The sequence below is a fragment of the Amblyomma americanum genome, chromosome 2, assembly GCF_052857255.1.
Source record: "Amblyomma americanum isolate KBUSLIRL-KWMA chromosome 2, ASM5285725v1, whole genome shotgun sequence".
In the NCBI taxonomy this organism is placed as follows: Eukaryota; Metazoa; Arthropoda; class Arachnida; order Ixodida; family Ixodidae; genus Amblyomma; species Amblyomma americanum.
The window spans coordinates 12,281,436-12,294,764 of record NC_135498.1 but is presented as its reverse complement, the minus strand read 5'-3'; the positions used below and the strand labels follow the sequence as shown (position 1 = coordinate 12,294,764).

At 52.0% G+C, this 13,329-nt stretch overlaps 1 pseudogene; it reads right to left on the bottom strand.

The window, feature by feature from the left end:
• Nucleotides 1-11,762: 11,762 nt before the first annotated feature.
• Nucleotides 11,763-13,097, bottom strand: LOC144118339 (ubiquitin-conjugating enzyme E2 Z pseudogene; annotated as a pseudogene).
• Nucleotides 13,098-13,329: the final 232 nt, after the last annotated feature.

The following is a 13,329-nucleotide window of genomic DNA, read 5'->3' as shown; positions in this document are numbered from 1 at the left end:
GAGTGGCAGCGACTCCCAAGCGACTGAGTGGGCCAGTCGCGCACGTGAGGTCCGATGCCTGTGCGGAGGCAGGCCTGGTTTCATAATCAGGCTGGACTCACGGAATTGGGCTCAAAAAGTGCTCAAAAATCAAAAGGCCTCTGCACGCGGGGGCGTGCGTGGCTACCGGCTGGCGCGTCGGTTTCTGGCCACGGAGAGGCCAGGTCCGCGCTGGGGTTTCCAGCAGAAGGGCTCCTTGGGAGCGATGTCCTCGGGGAAGCAGCCAGGGATGGCTGACCGCGGGGCCGTGAGGCTAGAGCGCGGGACGCCGAGGTAAGGGGGACCTTAGTAGGACCGATGCAAAAACCGTCGATGTTGTGGAGTAGCGGTGGAGTAGGCCCGGGTTATCTCACCCTCGGCCAGGTTCTTGGTTTGTGGCCCGGTCAGCCCGGCCCTGAACACTCCCTCCTCAGTAGGTGTGGAGCAAGCCAGGGGAGGAAATAAGTGCAAGGTTGGTTGGTTGGAAGCACAGGTGGGTCCCCGGGAGTCTAATTCCATTGGCTGGATCCACCACACATACTTCCGGAGTCTGAAAAGCCGCGAAAAACACTTGACGGTTAGTAGCTGGGAGCGGGACGCCAGTCCGAACCGGACCCCTGAAAGTCGTGGAGGAGCCCGAGGCAGCTGCCCCGGGTTAGGATTCCCTGTCTCCGAGTCGGAGCTATTGCGTCGTTGGGTGGTCGGGCATCCCGTGAGTGGAGCCGCACCATTGGACAACATCGACGCCCTCCCTGTCCTGGCCAGACAGGAGTCGAGCAATGATAAAATGAGGGTCAATGTCTCGCTGTCCCCATTCCCATCACATTACCAATAACCCTTCCCTCAGTCCCATTCCTACAACCTATGTCCCACCCCCTCCGCTACGTCCCAGGGGAGATCAGGGGAGTCTCCTCGGGCCCGCTCCCCCGGCTGTGGGTCGCTTAGTAGCATTACCCCATTTTTTTATTTTCCCGCCTACGGGTGGCAAAAGCACAACATTGCCTTCGGGCCTTTTCATTTATATAACGATTGGGTTAAGCCTGTGATACTTTAGTGGTACAGGCAGGAGCTTATTGGTTTACGTTTTTTTATGGCAGCTCCACCATACTCTTTGATGGCCTTGTAAGAACATTTTTTGTTAAAGATTCAGATGCGTGAATGCAGTCAGCAGAATGTAGTTATAGAGAGAGGAAGAGCGAGGCGATTCAAACGCTCCAAGCACACATGACTCCACCCACTGCGACTGGTGGCGTTGTATCAGCTGAGCTTGCGTCTCTGCAATTTGTAAACACGTTAGCAGTGGTCAGTTCTGGGCTATTGCACTCGCGCAGTTACGTCGGGCGTCGTGCAGCTGTAACACTATATATATTTTGTCAGCGCCCTAGTTGCTTCAGTAGAGTTGATATTTGGGATGTTTTTCGCTCTTTTACATGTGTTGAGACATTGCTCCTGTTCTTTTCATATTTAGCCTATGTGTTCTTTTGTATGTTATTGCTTAAGTCCGCTTCGCGAAATGTGAACGCAGACGCCACTGGCGCGTTTATGGCCGGCGGCGTCTTCCCGGGCACTGGGGTCCTGATAATCCAGAGAGAGGTAGAGGTCGAAGGTCAAACAGAACGGAACGGGGAAACCGAACAATGAGCATCTCCAAGCGAACGGCTCGAGTGCTTGTTCCCCTCTTAACGTCTTAACGAACAGTGAGACAGTTGGATATTATTTATTTTTAACAGTGAACCAAGACACGTAAATCGACAGCTGCTTACTGCCAATCGCAGCATCCGCTTCCAAACGAGCTATCAGCTAATTTACGACAACATTCTCCCTGTCCACCTCTGTAGGTGTCCGCTTAAAAACGCATTCGTGCTGAACGTGATGAAAGCTGGAAATCAAGTTTTACTTACAAGTATTATTTACGTTACAGCAAACTGGTAACAGACGCGACGTTTGTGAACTTTAAAAAGAAATTGGAGAACGCTAGAATATGTTTTTTTTTCCTCCGCTCTTCTCTCACTCCCTTTTGAAAGGTGAAACGAACAGAGTTCTGGCTTTACCACAGTACGCACGTCCGCTCGTTTAGTCGCTTGAACGGGGTACGCAGTGAATAAAGCACCAGGTTGGAGAGCCACAGCGCTGGCTATATTAGGTGTGCGGTGATGGTGCTCCTATGTGGTGCAGTTCTGGGCTCCTGGAAGAAAACACGACTCTAAATAGCAAAAAAACCAGTAAAAACAAAACCAAGAAAGAGCGAAATACCACGCTGGTGTGTATGTAGCTGAATGCGCCCAAGCGGCGAGAATCGAGTTCCGGCACAATCGTAGCCTGCAAACACTGCCACCGAGAGAGCTCGGATGCACATTTTTATCGCCGCCTCTTCGGTGTCGTTCACTGCCTCGAGCAGCAAGATAACGGAGAGCGATAAAATTCGCCCCGCGTTCTTGGGTGCACCAGCGTATACAGCTGATGCCTGCGGCGGGCGGAAATGGCTCCTTCAGTGGGTGTCGTTTGCCGAATAGCTCAGTGCGCTAAACGTTTTCTTTTTCTATCGGCATTTCTTTTCTGCTGCCGTATGCCTTTCGATGTCACCCGCTTTCTCGGAAGACGTTGGCCTTTCCTGTTTTCGTGATACGCGTGGTCTTCCTTGCATTTTATGCGTGACGTCATCATCCATAACAGGATCCTCTTCCCTTCTGAACTCATGCAGCAGTCTGGGAGCACACAGACACAGGCGAGCAAGCGCTGGCGCACAGAGACATTCGCTCGGACAGAGACGGGAAAAGAAAGAAAGAAAGAAAGAAAGAAAGAAAGAAAGAAAGAAAGAAAGAAAGAAAGAAAGAAAGAAAGAAAGAAAGAAAGAAAGAAAGAGAAGAAAGAAAGAAAGAAAGACGTTAGAATGCTCTCTACTCTGCTTTGAATAGCGGTGCTTTCACCAAGTGCAGCCTTTGTACCGCTTTTCGCATGATCTTTGTTTTTCCTGAAGAAGAGCCAGCGAGATAAGGTTTTCGTTTCGAATTGCTACCGACATCCGATATCCAATATTTGGCTACATTTTTACTCGACTTCGTAAGCATCGCCTTAAAAGAGCGTGGCTCTCTTTTATACGACGTGAACTGTACGGCTGTTTACGCCAGAGAAGTTTTTGGCTTCACCTTGAAACAGAGAAACTGGCGTAAGTACAGAGAGTTTACAAAATCGAACGCAACAAGTACTCAGACAAGTACGAAGACTGAACTTTCTAAGGACGTTTGATAATTATTTCCTTCGAGAGCCCCAGCTTGCCTTGGTGCGCAATTTCGGCATGAAGTGCTGGTTAGCGGACGATTCCTGTGCGTGGGCTTAAAGTAATGAGATAGAGGCACCTGCGATTTTTTCTTACTGCTCGCTGACATAAGCTATAAGCTCTCAGTAGCGAGCGCCCTCTATATTACGCTTGCAATAAGCCGTCTTTCTTATTTTAATCCTCCCTTTCCATTCGGTATTCCTTCGCCTTCCCCAACGCAGGTTAGCCAACCAGTACTCCTTTTGTAGCCCTTGCACACACAGCGTTAGCATCTTTTTTTTTCTTCTCGCTCTCAATTCACTGCTGCACTCGACCGTTCTTTTAAGACAAAGAAAAAAGTGATCACCTTTTTTAGATATTCCACTCTCACATTTATTTTGTGTGATATATCATTTACTGTTTGCGTTGTTGCAGCAGTGACAATTGCCCCGCCGCCCAATGACCTGAACTTCGGATGGCGTGACACAGCTCACTGCCCCAACTGTGCAGAGATCAAGGCAGACATAGCACACATTCTCAACTCATGTAACACTGCCATTGCCTCTCCTTATTTCCCTTTCCCTCCTGCTCCTTCCTGGGGGGCTTGGCTTCAGTCGGACTCGGCAGATCATCAGCGGGCCTTGCCGGAGAAAGCATTCTTCTTCACTGGGCCTTAGTGTTGGCCTCAAATAATGTTTTCCTCGTACTCCTCCTTCGTCACCTTACTAGCGTGACGGGAAACGAATCCACGGTCTTTAGAAAATAACTATCCCTGCCGCACAGGCGATCAAGCTGTCTTTTCGGAGCCAGCGGCCCATGAATGGTCTGCGTGCAGATTGCGTCGTCCTTCTTTTACGAGAGCGTTTCTAACTTTCCAGCTGAACAGCAGACATAGACACTAGAAGGGGGCTAATGCGGGCTGTTTGGTTCATACTGACGGAAAAGGATTTAACAGCGCTATGAAGACAGGACATAAGCGAACGAGACAGACGACGGAAGTGCACGTCTCCTTCTCTCATGTCCCGTCTTCACAGCGCTGTTACATACCTTCAGCCGTAGGCATGGCCGGTCTGAGACTGTGGTGGTGGTGGTGAAAATGTTTAGGTGTGAATGCCTAAAATAAATAAAATGCACGCGGTCCTGCGCACTCCCCTCGAGCCAGACCGTGCCATGGGAACAGTTCAGCGCTGTGTGTCGTGAGACGGAGAATCAGCGAGTCATCGCAGCTGCTAAGTAAGCGTATTAGGTAGCTAAATTATCATAGAAGGCAAATAGGTGGTGCACGCTATTCGCCAAGCGGTGCTAAACCTATGGACAAAATAGCGTCGATACACCGCGCCGTATTCATCGCCATTTGCCTTTCCGCAGAGGCCTGCGAGGTCACTAGGTAAGGCGAGATACAGAATTTGAAAGACAAGAATTTGTAGCTGCAGCCAGCCAGACAGCCAGCCGATAGACACACACGTGCTAATCGCCGCAGGCAGCATAACGCACCATCCATTATTAATGCCTAGAACACGTCCAGAATTACAGTTTAGCCAAAGCAGGAAGTTATGCGAGCGCTTTCAAATTCGAATCAGTACGAGTTCTGAGGCCTTACCTGGAGATAAACCGCTTCTTCGGCTTACCTGTGCGGTTGTTTTTGCTTTACTTGTGTGGTAATGCCATTCATCGCACTTTATAAGCGGTATCGAGGTTCGTTTTAACGCCATTTGAATCTACATCGTAATTGTACCGTGCTATAACGACATGCTTTCCCTCCTTGCTACCCGACTCACATAGTTCCGTCGGTGACTGCAGACGGCTGACTAAATGTGCTCGACACGCACCCTCTCAACTACCGCGTATAGGCCAGTAGAACCAGTGTCTCGCCTTCTCGGCAAATTTTTCTGTCCCTTCCGGGGGCGTCCTCGGAATTTCTTGGTCCTCTTCCAGCATCTCTGTCTTTTTCGTTAGTATGAAGAGAAATAAAAGGGGAAAAAAAGACGGTGCAAATTTTAATGCGGTTGTCGGGCATGCCATCTGCGGGTTGTCTCTTTTTTTATCCTCTTACCTTCTGTTTTCTTCGTTCTTCCTTTCCACTCTGAGGCTTGCGAGGCGCCGAATTTTGTGGGCCGAAGCGTAGCCACGCGAAACCCCCGCGCACCACCGTTACCGTATCTCTGCTCGCCCTGTTGGCTCACCGCTCGCTGTAAGCCAGACCTGGCAGCGCAGACTTCGAAGCGAAGGAAACCCCCTTTAACCAGATGAGATAAATATCCCCTTCCTAGTTTGGGAATGGGCGGAATGAAATAGCGCCCGCGTCAGACAGCGCAGAGATGGTTCGATATGTCGTGGTAACGCCATCATCCTGGGTGGCCAATTCGTGTCGGCCACTGCCGGGAGAACGTCGAGACGATATCTTTACTAACTCTTCACGCCTTGTTTGTTATGCAGCGATGCAAGCAGGGTGCAGGCTATTTACTTCAGCAACAGCGGCTCCGAAAATAAATTTTAGCGCACGATTACTGACTTTGCATAAATGAAAACTGATTTTTGAGGAAAGGAAATGACGCAGTAACTAGACAGCTTTAGTATAGCGTTTGCGTTCTTTGCGTACGGAATACGCAAGACTGTTGCGCACGCTAAATCCAAAGCGCGAACGACGCTTTTAGATGAGCGTTTGCGGACCGTTCCGCAACAGGAGCTCAGTGGACAAACAACACATAGGTTCAGCCACGTTTGGGTAAGTACCTAGCGCCACCACACGTCAGAAAAAAAAACCTCTAGTGGCCAATTAGATACTAAGCCACGGCAAAGCACGCGCTTTTTGCCGTCTGCCATTTCTTTGGCGGATGTAGGGTGGCTAGAACTTGCAGATGGTTCCCCCAGCTTCCACGCCATGCCCTCAAGCCATACAAAAATGACACAAACGGCCGTTGCCATGACGGCAGTGTAAACAGTCTGTTGTTAGGCTTACAGGCTTGAAAATAGACTGCTATCTCAAAACTAGCGACAACTTATCACATATAACATTGTGTCCGAGTTAGATAACAAGAAGCGGAAGCGAATGCAACCGTTTACAGCCAGTTGAGTGCCGAATAACGCAATGACGAGGCATTTTAGAACCGAAGTGGGCAAACAGGGTGCGGTCACGTTGCCTCCGTAAGCACCGTAAAGACGATACGCTATTTCTAGAAAATTGCGAGCGTACGCTAAACTCTAAGCTTTTTTTAGCGTTCTGCGCAATCGAATTCTACATACGCTATTTTATTGCGTACGCAAAGTTTTGCGCACGCTATACTAAATCTGTCTACTGTTTCGCGTATCTCGGTACACACTCGAATCGCGCTAGCTAGACAGCAAGCCCGTACCCAGCAAGAAAGCGATGCTCGTCGCTGCAACCTTCATCATCGGGCGGTGCTTTACCACCCTGGCGATCAAGTTTTGGTTTGGACCCGAATCCGTCTGCGGGGTCGTTCCGAGAAGCTTCTGCGCCGCTACTTCGGCCCCTACGAGGTAGTGCGCAAACTTGTTGACATTAACTACGAAGTGCTCCCGCAAGAGTCTGTTCGCTCCTCCAGGCGCCAGGCGGCATCCGAAATCGTCCACGTTGCCAGGATGAAGCCCTACCACGCCCGCTAGGACTTAATCTGCCAAGTCCGGCGCCACAGACTCTATTCCGGCTCCCCGTAATTCCGCGGCATCGGACGATGCCCTTTCCAAGAGGAGGGACAATGCCACACTGTTAGCCATTTACTGGCGCCGCCGTGCGGTGCGACAGCACCCACTGGTTTTCGTTGTCTTCCCCGGCTCATGCGTGAGTTGGCTGAGTGTGTCTGCTCTATTAGTCCTGTGTGCCCTACTGAACTGTCTGCCGGCTTTCGGAGACAATATCTTCTAGATGCTTTATAGTGCAGAATAAGGCCATTTGAATATTTGTTTTACCATTTCTGTAAGAATGTCAACACTCTAAAAACAGTTCAATTCTTTTGTTGTCATTATATGGCAGACATATCAAAATACTTTGTGTTAGAAAATATTTAGCCACCTGAAAAGCACCTTATCTTGTTCCTGAGGAAATTTCAGTCGAGCATTCCTGAAAATATAATAATTGGTGCAGTAGTTCGAAAGTTGACTCCAGCCTAGCATCCCCTCATAACTCCCTCCTTTATCTCTCCCTTACGGAGCGGCTCGGGTGTCCACCGAGATATGTGACACAGTTACTGCGCCATTTCCTTTCCTCAAAACCAATTTTGCAATCGCTAAGATGTGTGATGTCAGTAAAAAATCCCAAGGTGGTCGAAATTATTCCGGAGCCCTCCACTGCGGTGCCGCTTTCCCTTCCTCTCTTCTCTTTGATCCGCCTACGTCTCTTCCCTTACGGCGCGGTCCGGGTGTCGGCCGATATGCGAGACAGATACTGCGCCATTTCCTTTCCCCAAAAACCAATTTTTCCAAAGTTCGTGTCGACCCGCCGCGGTGGCTCAGTGGTTAGGGCGCTGGGCTACTGATCCGGAGTTCCCAAGTTCGAAAACGACCGCGGCGGCAGCGTTTTTATGGATGCAAAACGCTAAGGCGCCCGTGTGCTGTGCGATGTCAGTGCACGTTTAAGTTGCCCAGGTGGTCGAATCTGTTCCGGAGCCCTCCACTACGGCACCTCTCTTTTCTTTTTTCACTCTCTCCTTTATCCCTTCCCTTACGGCGCGGTTCAGGTGTCCAACGATATATGAGACAGATACTGCTCCATTTCATTTCACCAAAAACCAATTATTATTATTTTGTGTCGAGCTCCTGCCCGATGCACGCGCTGCGGCGGGCCGCACGAGCCTGGTACGTGCGAAAGCAATCCCCAATGCATTAACAGCGGGGGGAGGGGAGGGGGGCACGCGGCATGGACCCGGTGTGCCTGCACTGGCAGCGAGAGCGCCACGTGGCCACTTTAATGGCCTCATCCATGGCAGCAATGTCCAGGCGGGTGGTCCGAACCGTCGTCCAGGCTGACAGAGCGGCCCCAGCCCAGCAGCATCAGCAAACGCCGCGCTGTTGTAGGTGGGGATCGGAGTCGCTTCTCGACACAACCTCGGTCAAGATGACGCCAGCTCCGTCCAGGACAGGAGTGCCGCTGAGTGAAGGGTTCGTTAGTGGAGGAAGAAGACTTGGTTTAACACGGACAATTGAGCGAGTTGGTACATCATTTTAAAACTTTCGAAAGCGCTGCTACGGGGGACACCAAGAGAAAATTCTGTATAGGCATTCCAATCAGCTAACAAGGGAATTATCTGAGGCATTTCATGTTCACAAAAACTCCGACATGTGCGTCAGCACACCATCTGTTGTCATCCATGATTGTAAAATTCGGTATCTTAATTCAACACAGTGATTCATTTTGTCATTCTGGGGGTAGGCGCATGCGCTGCTGGCTGCCTTGTGTGAGCTACTTAACCTTATGTGTTTTTTCCAGTAAACTTCAGTTGATAGTAGCGCTTGTCCTTCGTCTTCTTTCTATTGGTGTCCCCTGTAGCAGCGCTTTCGAAAGTTTTAAAACGACTTAGTTTATTTTACACATTTACAAGGTTTTCAGTTCAGAAGTGAGCTGCTTCAACTGCATCTGCCGTCCAGTTTTATACACAGCGCCTTCCCTAGATTCCCCAGGTAGGGGACGCCCTCGCCATGGTGGGTGTGGCCAAAACTTTCCTCTCACTCACAAACGGACACCTCCGCACACATGGACATGCCCCTGGCATAAGTTGAGCCCGAGGGAGAGGGGGATGCGGCCAGGACACCGCCGGTCGGCGAACTTCGAAGAAGCCGAGGCGTAAAGCCGGAGCGCCCCGTCGGGAGATAATCCCCAGTGGTTCTGCCATTAGCGATGGCCGGCGAAGCCTGTGGACGAGCCGCTGTGGCGATCCGTTCCCACGCCGGAAGCTCTGTACCCGTCCGGATACCGGGAAGCCAGGAGTAGTCGGGTCGGAAGAGACGCTGGGGAAGATCTGAAGACAGCCGGGACCACTTGGCTGGCGGCGGCGGCGACTCCTTAAGGGGACTTACGCAGAGCCCTGCTCCCCTTTTGTCCCACGCCACGAGCGCGCGAGCGCGGTAAATGCACCCCGCAGACACCTGGCGAGAGATGCTGTCTTGGTGGCAATCCTTGAGACGTACTGACGCCAATCCTAATATCAGCTGGCGTCAATTCCTAATAGCGTGCTCTTTCATATGCGCAGGCCGCCAGGAGAGCACCCCAGCAGCAGCATCAGGGCCGATACAGGGGCCGCCCCAGCAGAGCCAGTAACCGAAGGAGCGGCCGCGCCAGCAGCGGCAGCGGCGATCCGGTTGCCCGGCGTCTCGTGCAGCGCGGCCCGAGCCTGCGGTTGCTTCTCATGGCCAGGCCCCTGACGCCCGGGACGCGGAGATCGCGCGCCTAAAGCTGGCGCTGCGCGCCCTCAGCGCACTTTTCTCGCAGGGCACCGATGGACAACGGGCCTGTTAGAAGCAGCAGGTGCTCCCGCACAGATAAGCCAGCATCATGTCTAGTCGCCCCTCCCCCGCATGCCATCCATCCTGCAGTGGAACGTGCGCTCTCTTGCGGCGCGGTACGCCAAAATGAGGGCTCCGGAATAATTTCGACCACCTGGGGATCTTTAACGTCAGTGCACGTTAAAGATCCCCAGGTGGTCGAAATTATTCCGGAGCCCTCCACTACGGCACTTCCTTCTTCCCTTCTTCTTTCACTCCCTCCCTTGTCCCTTCCCTTACGACGCGGTTCAGGTGTCCAACGATATATGAGACAGATACTGCGCCATTTCCTTTCCCCCCAAACCAATTATTATTATTATTAAGTTCGCATCGCAGATGATTCGCCGGAAGTTATCGCGCTGCAGGAGACATACGTACGTTCACATGCTGGGGAGCTCCAGATGCGGCTACCTGGCTACATCGGCTACCACCCAGCCACCATGTGCGAGGAACCCACCTGTGCCGCAGTACCCTGTTGTGTCACATCTCGTCGAGCCGGGAAATCAAGGTGTGCGGTATATGTGCGGCAGGACATCCAGCACACCCTCGTCGGCTCGGCGGCGGCGACATCCGATGCCCAGGGGTGCGTGGTGGTGACGCGTCGGTGGCCAGCGTTTATGTGCGCCCAGCAGTCGCGTGGAACGCGCTCTGGGCTCGTGCATTGTCTTCGGGCTCTGCCCCGCGCCATCTAACCTGCCGCGATTTTAACGCCCACCATAGTGCGTGGGGCAGTGCGCGCCACTCCGCGCGTGGAGACGCCCTGCTCGACGCAGCAACGCAGCTGGGACACCCCCTTGAACACCGGCGAGCCCAACTTTCGACGACGCGACAAGGCAGATGCTGGGGCTAGCAATAATGATAATAATAATTGGTTTTTGGTGAAAGGAAATGGCGCAGTATCCGTCTCATATATCTGAACCGGGCTAGCAAAAATCTTCTGTCGAGTATCTCTGAAAATTTTATCAAAATTGGTGCAGTAGTTCAAAAGTTGACTCCAGCCTAGCATCGCCTCTTAACTCCCTCCTTTATCCCTCTCTTGAGGAGCGGCTCGGAGTCCACCGGCATATGTGACACAATTACTGCGCCATTTCCTTTCCTCAAAACCAATTTTCCAATCGCTAAGGCGCCCGTGTGTTGTGCGATGTCAGTGCAACGTTAAAGATCCCCAAGTGGTCGAAATTATTCCGGAGCCATCCACTGCGGCTCCTCTTCTTTCTTCTCTTAGTCGCGCCTTCGTCCCTTCTCTTACGGCGCTGTTCGGGTGCCAGCCGATATGTGAGACAGATACTGCGCCATTTTCGTTCCCCCAAAACCATTTTTTTTTTCAATTTTCCCTTCACTACGGCGTCCCTCACAGCATGAGTCTCCTTAGGACGTTAAACCCCCCTAAACAGTCTCTTTTCCTCCCTACCCTCACGGCGCGGTAGAAGTGTCCACCGATAAGTGAGACAATTACTGCGCGATTTAATTTCCTAAAAAAAAAACAACGCACAATATGAGGGTTCTTTGCGAGGGATCAAAGCGCGTAGGGGCGATGGGGGAATGGTGGCTTGCTGGCCTTACGGGGCTGGGATCTGGGGACTCTCGCACATGTGGCAAGGGCTCCTTGTCAACGGGGATATCTGTTGTTGAACCGTCGCCGTCGCTTCTGATGACGCAGCTGTTGCGATGCGCGACTTTTCTTTCAATCTTTCCTCTCGCATCTCTTTCAACTCTCCTACTGTCTGCACGTGGCAGCGAATGGGGATCAGCTTCAGTCATTGGGCAGGCCTGCGCACTTTCCATTCTTCCTACAGTCGCAACAACAACAAAGCGCGTGCACTATTCTAGAAATTCTGTGTACGAAACCTGTCCATAAAAAGTCAATGAGCAAAGCATTAAACGCAGCATACAACTGTATGCAACAGCGCTTAATGAATTCACGGGACACATTTTCCACCCAGAAAAATGTTTATTTCGGAGTAGTTTCAAGGTGCGTGGAAGGCACCCTGATGTCCTCGCCTTTGTTCTGGGCCGCAAACGCACTGCTTCTTTCAGAGAACCCTGCATTTTCGAGCATTTGGTGCCTGCCGGGAAGGTTCAAGCAACAGGTTTCACGTGATCAGGTACGGCTCGCTTCTTGGAACTTGGCAGGTTTATTTCCCACCCGCGTCGCCAGATGGGGTAGCCGCTACTGATCCCGCGCTGACCCGGTCGTACAAACTTCTCAGTCGCGCCAGCAGTAGCCCGAATCCGTAGGTAGATCCCACAGGAACGATCGAGCCGCCGCCTGCCATGGTCCTCCCGCTCATGTGCTGCTGCGCTTTGACCAAGTCCTCGTAGATGATGTGGTTCTCAGCAAACGACTTCATGACGGCCTCCACGAGATCTCGCGGGAGATCAGTGCTGTTGGAAATGCAGGCTTCGACTGTGTCGCACACGGCAACCCTGATGGTCTCGTGGAAGACGGTAGTGTTGAGGCCACACGAAATGCCCGGATTTCTGCCATGCGCAGACACGGGCGCGAGGTCGTCTTCGAAGGGATTCTCGCTCATAATGGACTGGATGGAGATCAGCACGCTCCCAATGCTCTGTGCGGGGCTCCATGAGGGTCCTTCGAAAGTTCCCAGAATACTGAGGCACACCTTGCCGTTGCTGTAGAGATGCGGGTTGAAGGTCACTTGTCCCCCGTCCGTGGTCATGAGTCGAACACGAGGCGGGCTCATCGGGTAGTCAGGAGGGCATTTCAGAAGGAAATGGAAGAAGCCGCCCTCGTATGGCGTGCCAGAAGGTCCCACGACCAGGGCGTGTATCCTGGTGATGTCGCACTCGTTGGGTGATATGGTCAGTCCAATAGGCGGGTCGGAGTAGATCTCCGCGATGTCGCGCTTCACCCTCAGCATGCACAACGGAGACGGCTGCTCGTGCTGGTACGAGATGGGATCCCAGTAGTTCAGCGGCTTGAGTTGGAGCTCTGCGCGTCTCGCCATGTCCGTATCCTTTGGGGCAGCACGTCAAAAATGCAGTTCTTGTCTTCGCAGTTTTATAGTACGTTCTACAATTCCGGTCACGGCTTGCTTCGTCCACCTTTTCCTCCGAATGGTGGTGTGTCACGCGGCGCACGAGCTACCGCGCTCTTTGTCTTCGTCTGCACGTGCCTGTTCTGTAACGGTCTGCGCGCGCTCGTGGGCGAACCTTTGTGAGCCTCGTGCATTCCTCGAACACACGGGCTTGACGTCCCGTCTGTTCTCCGCCAGGTGGTTACACGCAGTGACCGAACGCTCCGCGAGTTCTACATTGAACGATTAATAACTGGACGCCCCACTCCAGTTGTAGGCAACACAGTGCTGTGCGCGTGTGTTTTAATTTCTCCAACTTGAAATAATCACGCGCACAACCTGGACACATTTCTTATTGTGTAAACAGTTTGTATATATTACTTCTCCCCCTATCCTCTCTTCCTGTCAACTCACCTCTTTCATTTCATTTCTCCATTCTGCCTGCTATCCTTTATTTCCGCTGCCCCAGCCCTGGTGCTTCAGTATCGATTGCAGATGCCGGGGCTAGCAAAAAATCTTTTC